Here is a 9,462-nt window from a genome sequence, read left to right on the forward strand (position 1 = left end):
ATGATACCTTGAAGAGCCATTTCAATACACTGGTCCAAAAAAAAAGTTTTTTTATATAAGTTGGCTTATACCTATTTATTTAAGGTGCAGTAATTTGAGCAAAGAAATCGACTTAAGAATCATTTTAGCTTTTCTGGTAAATTTGGTCAGACATTTAGGGTGTCTTTACACATAAGGTGACTTGCGTCGACACATGGATTCTGTAATCCCAGTGCATATTAATTTCAAGTCATGCGCCTTAACCAATGTTGATACTGTCTGAATAGAAAAAAAACTGCGGTTTAATTTTACCCCTGTCAATTTGTGGAAAGTTCGCCATGCATCATCGGAAATGTAAATGAGTAATCCCAGTTTCATGAAAGTTGTGTATGGTACGCGGCCTTAGCGACAATTTATGGCATCTTATGATACGTCATCTATGCTCACTCGTTGAGTGAAAGTTGTGAGAATTGTGGAATACCATTTTATTATACATATAGGTACTGTAGTGTTGTTAACTTTTTTATTTAGAGGCAATGGCGTGGTGCAAATGTTACATGCTCTGCAGATCTTCGATAAAAATATGCTATTTTTTGTGATTTAAGTTTTCGCGCCAATTTGGCTTATTAACCATGGCTTTGGCTTAGTAACCATGATCACAGATTAAAATCTTAATTTAATGCTCTTTTCAACGTCACCGGCTGTCTACACAGAGCATACTTCATTCCTAAGGCAACACGTTCAACGCTGACTGACGACGATCGTCGTCCGCCGGGTGCTATCCAGTGACGCCGGACGACGATCGTCGTCCAAGTCCGCTCTCCCTTTCCAAGGCCATATACGAGAGACGCCGACCCATAGCGCTTCCATTTCGCTTGTCAGTCGTTCATTAGCCCTCAGAGCGAGTGCATCGCCAGTAGCCGGAGCGACTCATCTCCAGGAAGGTTCCTACAGCTGTTTCTTTTCGGTGGTAAGTTACACTTTTTTTTTTGTTAATTATCACTCTCCTTTTGTGGTTTTAATGTGTACCGACCCCTTTTTAACGTAAAACAACTTTCGTATGTGGTAAAAATCATTAGTTGAAAGTTTTGCATTTTTTTACTTGAGATTTCCTCCCCCCCCCCTTTCACCCCCGCATTCTCCTCGTACCCATATTACGATTTCATCGGTGTTTTTTTATTTTTTTATAATTTTTTTTGTAGATATATCGCTTGTGATAAAATTTTGATATTGCGTTTACAAAATAACTTCGTGAATGTAAAGTTGTTTTTTAATTGTATTTTAAAGCAGAGAAGTAAAGTCGTTGTTCAGTGAAATTGTTACATTATGTGAAAAAAATTTTCGTTTTGGACAGATACTCATTATTCTAGTTTAGATTGAGGCTAAGCATTACAATGCATTCCGGACCATGTGATTACATTGCTGCATTTAATTTTACCAGGAATATGCTATTAGCAAATATTTTACTAGTTTGTCTTCAATAGGTGATAATTTGCAGTATTTTACTCCAGTCACTTGTAACTTGAATATTTCCTTTATGACATTCGATAAATATTTATCATCATTTGCGCTTGTTGTTATTGTAATTTTAATAAAAGTACTATTATTGATTTGCTTCAATTTTTTCAGCTGATATTGTTTCTTTTTCTCCTGTATATAGCAAACAAGTGGAAGCGAAATTTTACAAATATTTCCTGATAACTTCCGATCCAAGTTCTTTGGCAGTAAGGTACGTGATATCATAAACATTACTCAATTATTTCATTGCTATGCGATGTTTTTTCTTGTTATACATTCATATAAACACGTACTTGTAAACATTCTTGTTTTCAGAAAGGAAACGCGTAGGTAACACGGAGGAATGGACCGCAAAGGGAAGGGACTACCGGGGAAAGGGGTCCCGAAGAAAGGGAAGCGGGGTGTCAAAAGCCAGTCTATTGAGAAAACCACCCAACTCCCCTCAAAACCTCCCCTTCCAACCTCCAGCAGTAACCCCAGCCCTTCGAGTTCTGGTGAAAGCCGCCAGCCCCCTGACACCCCTTCTCGTCCCCCAAGTCCGCAGCCATCTGCCTCGCGGTCATTTCCACCCCCAAAAAGGAAGAGGAGGGAGGAAGAAAGAAGATTCGGGAGGATGCTTTCTGCAGAGGAGATGGCGGAACTTCTTTCTATGGACGAAGAAAGCGACGATTCCTCCTTCGGGGAAACGGAGTGGGGATCCTCGGAGGATGAAGAAGAAGGTAGGGTGGGTGATCCCTCAAGATATGCTTCTCCTTCCTCTCCTGGCCCTCTAGGCTCTCAGTCCCCTCCCCTTACGACGAGAACTGCGACAAAGACTTACACTTGGACGGACAAAAGACCAACCCACCCACAATTCCCCTTCACTGACACCCCTGGCCTCAATACGCAAGACTCAGGAGACGATCCCCGTAAGTATTTTGACCTCCTCATGACAGATGACATGGTGGACTTGATAGTGACGGAGACAAATAGACAAGCAGACGTTTTAATTTCTGCTAATGTATTTCCCAGAGCAAGAATAACGAAGTGGAAGCCGCTCATATCGGTGGAATTTTTAACGTTTTTGGGGGTTCTCTACCACATGGGCACATGCCCATTGAGTAGAATATCCGACTATTGGAGTGTAGACCCCCTTTTCAATTATCCTTGCTTTAGGAAATGCATTAGCAGGGACAGGTTCACCGCGATCATGCAAGCTCTGCATTTTGCGAGTAATCCTTGTCGTGATGAGCCGCAACCGTCTGATCGACTCTACAAAATCAGTCCGTCATATTCCGAACCTATTCCTCGTTCCTCTCCCAGCCTAACCTCCAGGGTCCTTGGATTGTCTAAGCACTTTCCGGAGACACATGACATCGACCAAAAACGAAAACGTGTCCCTCAACGACGCTGCACGTTCTGTAAGTCTAGAGGGTTCAGGAAGGAGACGGCATATTTTTGCCCCGCCTGTGAGGGATGCCCACCCCTGTGCTTGAAGCCATGCTTTGAAGCATTTCATAGAAATGTTAAATGTTAGTCCTCTCCATGATTGAATGTATTAAATATTATGTATTCCATTATTAAATGTTATGTAAAATTTAAGTATTAAATGATAATAATTTCAAAATATTTTTTATTTTGCCTGGTTTTCTGTCCCCCCACCATGTACCTGGTGAAAACCGTTGTTTCCTTTAGGGAGTGCAGAGGAAGAGCGAAAGATGTAAAATTCTATTGTTTCCTAACTTTGGTATTCCCTCCTGGAACGGGTAAGACGCATTAGCGCAAGTTCCTAGAAGATAGGGATCAGCACCCGGGTCGGGTTCGGGTGATTAGCACTTCGGAAGTTGTCGTCTAAACCCAATTTTTGTATCCACTTGGAATGTCGTCTCCTTCTCTGTATTATTCCTCCTTTGTTTGTTTCAACGCAAAAATATATTTCCCGGAAATTGCGCCGAAAAAATAAAAACGAGTCTGAAAAATTATGCTTCGAAATATTTTATACATTTTAGTTACAATGAATGAAAAATCATTTTTTATATATAGATAAATGGTTAGAGCAGGTCCTTTATTTCATTTAAAACAATATAATGTTGAAATTTGAGCGAATTTACTTTGAGACTCATGACAACTGAACATAATATAACTCATTATTTTCAGAAATAATAATTACGTATTGTTTTCAACAGAAATACTATTGTTAATGCTAAGATAAGTTTTTAAAGAATGGATTTGAACAATATTACAATAACACCGTCAATGGGTAGAAAAACGGCATTGAATTCGATAAAAGGAATTTGTGATCAAATGAACACTAGCCGTCCTTATAGGTGGGGCGAAACTCCCGTCCTCTTAGTGTTAATTTAAATATATGAAATTTACATCTTTATTTGTTTTAAATTCCCACCTCGTCTTTGATTTGAAAGATATATTCCTCGTCGGATCCTTCAAATAGAAATTCAAAAAGTTGAAATAGAAAAGGTTATGCCACATAATTCTCTATCAACGACTAAGAAATTCGAATATTACACAGCCATCAAAGTTCTTGCTAATTAATATTTACGGCACGGATCAATTTATATTCAATTGACATATCAGATTAGAGACAAAACATGGCATACGGTAAAAAGAAAAAGTCATCGGAAAAATGGGCTCGATTATGCAACCACGCATTACACGACTGCTATGCTATCCGGTGACGTCGGACGACGATCGTCGTCAAATTTGAAATTGCGATTTTTCATAAAAAAAAATTTTTTTCGTAACTTCCAATGAACAATCTATTCAAAATGAGATCAAAACCTTCTAAAACCAAAGAATTAAAATTCAGTCACCGGCAAAACTTAAAAAAATTACCGCCGCGTTGAAAGTGTTAAGCGCTGTACCTAGAAGCAGTTTTTATCTTGTGAAACTTCTGTTAAAGATAATTAGCGTGGGAATTTAGTTGAAAGTAGAGAAACGAGTGGCCGAGACTTAAGTGGATTTAATAACCGTTGTTTTATATGAGCCTAAACAAAGGTCTTCCTAATAATATTACTTAATGAAGGCTGAGAAGAAGGCCCAAAAGGAAGGGGATCATGGCGAATTGGAAGAAACTCTTGTTAAAATCATGTTCTCTAATATAATTTCTGATAACGCAGTGGGTATTCTCATTCAAAGGTCAATTTTTGTTCAATTCCCAATTTAATTTATCTTCTTTGTGACATTAAACTTTACATTTTGCTCGATTTCATTTCAATTAGTAATTAGAATTTTGGCTGCTTTTTGGGGGTTCCGATGTAAATAACAACAGTTAATTTATCAGGAATAATTATGTGTAAACAGAATTTAAATTACTGTGCTAATTATTTTATTTTATTATGTTACCACTAACATGAAATAATATCTTTACTGAGATTAATTTTTGATTGGTAGTTTTCAACGAAATGATTTCCCATTTCATTTCATTAATGGAATGAAATATTTCGTTCCCTCGCTACGAGAATTTTCCTGAGTAATTTTGGTGAAATTTGAGCGAATGTAAATTTTATGCGTGGGTTTAAAACTGGTATATTCACTAGGGACAAGAATATATTCCTAGTAAAATGAAATTTACTTAAGGCTTAAACTCTCACATGGCCGTCGATATATCCATTACGTGAGAGTAGTGAAAAGCTTATATCACCATTTACTTAATAAATGAGCTGTGTATACAAGCTCTTATTAATTATGAAAAATCTGCATTATCACTCGAAATTTCGAATATTTTATCCATATGGAGGGTAGTTCGTGACTTTTTTCATGCAATGCTCACCTAAAATCGTTGGCCCGATAGTAAAAGGGACCCTCTTTCATATCCCAGATGAAGACTTCGGACTCATGATACAAGGATCCTCAGAGGGCAAGGTAACCTAAGAAATGAAACCTTGTCTGTAACAAAGGGTGTGAAATACCCAGACCTGTGGCTTAGTCTGGGGTGGGCTTTAGCCTCACCTATTCAACCAAACTTCGGGTTGAATCTCGGAGTTTGGTAGTGGACTGTTCCTGTGATTATCGCCCTAATCACTGGTCTGCAATCCTAAGATTGGTTCGACGCTGCTGTCCACTCAATCCTCCTGTCATGTTATGTTTTCAAACCTACGAATTTCTTCTATTTCACGTACTTCTTTACCTGTTGCTTATATTTTATTTGAGGTCGTTCTTTTCCGCTCTTGCCATCCACTTGACCCTCGACGATTGTATTTAAAAAGCTCTTTCAATGTCTCAAAATATAGCTGATTAAGATGTTCCGTCTTCCTATCAAGGTTTTCATGAGGTTTCGCTTCTGTCCTACTCGTCTTAAAACTTTCTCATCATTCTTCTATAGCACCACATTTGGAAGGCCTCCGCCCCTGATTTCTCTGCAGCTGGCGTTGCCTATGCCTCACGTCTGTAGAGAAGCATACTCCTAAAACATAAGTTCTAAGAAATGGTTTCCTTACTTCTATGTTTAAATTTCTCGCCTTAAGCAGATATTTCTTTCAGTGGAATGCCCTCTTCGCCTGGGCTATTCTGCTGATAATTTCTTCTGAGATAGGAAAAGGAAAGGAACTTGCCCCGTAATCAAAGGGTGCGGAATGCCCATACCTCTGGGTTAGTATGAGGTGGGATCTAGCCACATCTATTGAAACCAACCGTCGGGTATTATCATGGAGTATGTGAGTGAACGGACTGCTCTTGAGATAGCCCCTTTAACAAGGAAAACTGAGCGTAGAGGTTTAACAAGTCCCTCCAGAATTTCCCAAGACCTTTCGGGAAGTTGTACGCTACAGGATTTAGGTACTGTTTTGGAAAATACTTTTTTTATCGCTCCGGGGTAGCCTGTTAGTAAACATGTTTATCCCAATAACCTTTTTGAGGCGCAAAAAAAAACTAGGTGAGCGTTAAATATCGCGTCATCATCACCTAAATGGTTCACACTCATGTCCAATATTTACTGAAGCTATAAATTGCACTTCTGGTGGATGTTAAGGATAAAAAACAACAGTATGTCACTCAGTAATGAAGGGTGGTCAAATATGGTGGTCGAACATGGTGTTCAACATAACTGTAAATAAGTGATCTGTATGAAAGTTACGGACAATACTTTCTCTAGTATAGCAAATATGAAATTACATAATGTCGGGTTCAAACGGAAATTTACCTAAAGCAAAAAAATCTTAAAAAAGGTTTTTCTTCAGGGCACTGTAAGCGCCGGGTTGTATCACGGAGTTAGGTAGTGGACTATTTCTGTGAGTATTGTCATCATCTCTGGTCAAAAATCCTGAGATTGGTTGAACTTTGCTCTCGACTCAATCCTCTTATAAGCCAATCATTTCACACCTACGAATATCACGTTTCTTCACCTGTTCCATATACTTTATTCGGGGCCTTCCTTTCCCGTTTTTGCCGTCGACTTGTCCCTCGAATATTGTCTTCGTCACGCTATCATGGTCTATAAGAGTTTTTCGTCGTGTTATGTTAGTTTTCACGAGGCTTCTCTTCTTTCCTTCTCTTCTGCGTACTTCCTTATTAATAACTCTACCGATCCAGTCCAGAATCCTCATCATTTTTCTGAAGCACCACATTTCGAAGCCATATAATTGAACTGTTAAAAGTGTTGTTTAAACACATTAGAAATGGCTACTAAACAGAATATCGACAGTAATATTATGTCGAAAGTATATTTTTTTAAATACCAATGACCACAAAATATTTTCACTTCAATTTTTCTGCTTCAATTTGAAAATACTTCTATTAAGTGCATAATTATAATGTTGACGATTAACTATTTTTCGTTATCCATATCATATGTGTCTTGTCTGCAAGATGCAATTGAAACAGTTACTACCTTCATTCCTTATTTACTATTTTTTATCAAAGCACAATCGTTGGAACATTAAAGTTAGCATTGTAATTTACAAGCAAGAAAAATATAATGAGAAAATATAACAAAAAGTTGAGATGTAGGAACGCGTCCTCAAGTAAGTTATTTTACCTTTCATTATTTAAATTATTTCACCATACATTAGAGGTTTCAGCACCACCTAGCGTCATTCAACCTTTCCACTCGTCCTTTCCCCATTTCACGCTTTCGCTGAGTCTGTTACATGGGTGAACCAACCACCCTTATTTACCCGCCTAGGGCATCGCAATTCGCACATTCAACCTCCAAGCAATCAATCTCAATCTAGATTTTCCACCGGTCGGATCATTTTTGATGGTGCGTGGGCAGCCAAGTGTTGGAGAACAGGCGAAAGGGAAAAATTTGGTCTGGTGTTAAATGGAGGAGAAAGTGGTTGGTGAGGGCATGGTTTAGTGTGGGCGAACCCTGATGCATGTGCTATGGAGGTTGAGGATCTAGGGCTGGGGAAATTTCACATTGTGCTCCGTTGACTATCAATAACTGCTTTAAGCTGCACAGCCGTTCAATTCCTTATCCTTCCATCCATACTACTTTTACGGTGGAATTCTTCAATTCTAATCAATTTCCCACAAATTTGCCAAAAGGTCTCCTGAAAATTTCGACAGTTATTCTCTTGTGATTTCATCATAGGTGGTATAGTAATGGAAAAACAATAATGCCTTGAAACTTGATATTTATTTATATTTAACATATAATGATAAATTTACACTTTACATCTTCTGCAGCTTTACAGCTTCTGGGTTATCAGTTATTTTATATTCAAATTCACTAGGATGGATTAAATAATTGGCCCATGAAAAATTTTCCGGAAAAAATTGAATAGGGAATTAAGTTTCACTAGAAATTTAATGATTGCATTTTATACGTAATATAATTTTTTGCTCTTCAATCATCGCTTATTTGCTGTAACTTAAGGACCATGGAGATTTGTTCCGCAATAGGCCTTAAATTACCAGATAGTTTAATAAATATACCTAATATTAAAATTATTTTTTCTCTCAGAATGTTCATCGAATAGGGATTACATTCATTCCCTCATTTTTTACGATAGGTACGCTAGACTGCTTCCCAATATATTATTCCAACCTTTTAGTTCAACACGGGCTCAGAAATATCTAGCTGCAAAAAACGGGGATGGGGTTAATAGAAGAGGGCGTGCATCTTTATATATCCCCCCGAGTTCATTCTTCTAGTATTTTGGTGAATTACATATCCTGGTACTTTTGAAATGTTGATATTAAATAGGTGATATACCCTGAAAAATCACGGGTATTTCACGTAGCTGCTGATGGATAAGTTGCTTCTATTTGGGTCAAATTATTCAGCTTATAAGAAACCCTTGGTTACATATCGATAATTTTTCCTATCCTAGACTACGTCTCCCTAAAAAAAAGAGCAAAATTCTATTTCAGCTCGCGTCCCCGCAGAATTCGCACGGGCCTTAAGTTCAGGAATGGTATTTGTAAAAAAATGGAAATATCTCCTTAGTTTATTTCTCTGAATTTTTTTCATGATTCAATGCCATTTATCAGTATTTGGAATAAAAATAGAGCAATAACCCTAATTTTAAAGCCACGGGCTGTTGAATCATAGCTCGATGGTCAATCATATTTTTCCTGACAAAATAATGAAATGGAAAGGAAAACTTTAGCTGATAGCTACTCTAACCCTAAAATGATCTTCGCTTTGAAAAATCTCAGGCACAATCCACGGGATAATGATATTTTTCTGCTGAATTTATGTTTTGGAGAGGAAAAGTATTAGGTGATAGCTACTCCAAGAGTAATAACCGTCACATTCTAAATATAGAAGGTGCTAGAGGAGAAGAAGCTAGCTGAAACCGAATACATTAAAAACTTGATATTTTTTTATCCTAGAAGTCAGATTCGTCAAATTTACCGTTTTACATGCATTTTGGGCAATAATTTTTATTGGTCCTATCATGCATTATGGACGAAACAAACGGCTTAGCCGATAGCTTTGATTTAAAATCATCAGATTTTACAAAATCGAATATGCTACATCCATACTCCCATCACTGTAATTTTTTCTCGGCAAAATTATGC

At 37.7% G+C, this 9,462-nt stretch overlaps 1 long non-coding RNA gene across 1 annotated transcript; it reads left to right on the plus strand.

The window, feature by feature from the left end:
* Nucleotides 1-720: 720 nt before the first annotated feature.
* On the plus strand, nucleotides 721-2,039 carry LOC124165729. The gene is made up of 3 exons (XR_006866300.1): nucleotides 721-949; nucleotides 1,640-1,708; nucleotides 1,813-2,039. It is a non-coding gene; the product is annotated as an uncharacterized LOC124165729 (long non-coding RNA).
* Nucleotides 2,040-9,462: the final 7,423 nt, after the last annotated feature.

Source organism: Ischnura elegans, chromosome 9 (assembly GCF_921293095.1).
Source record: "Ischnura elegans chromosome 9, ioIscEleg1.1, whole genome shotgun sequence".
Lineage (NCBI taxonomy): Eukaryota > Metazoa > Arthropoda > Insecta > Odonata > Coenagrionidae > Ischnura > Ischnura elegans.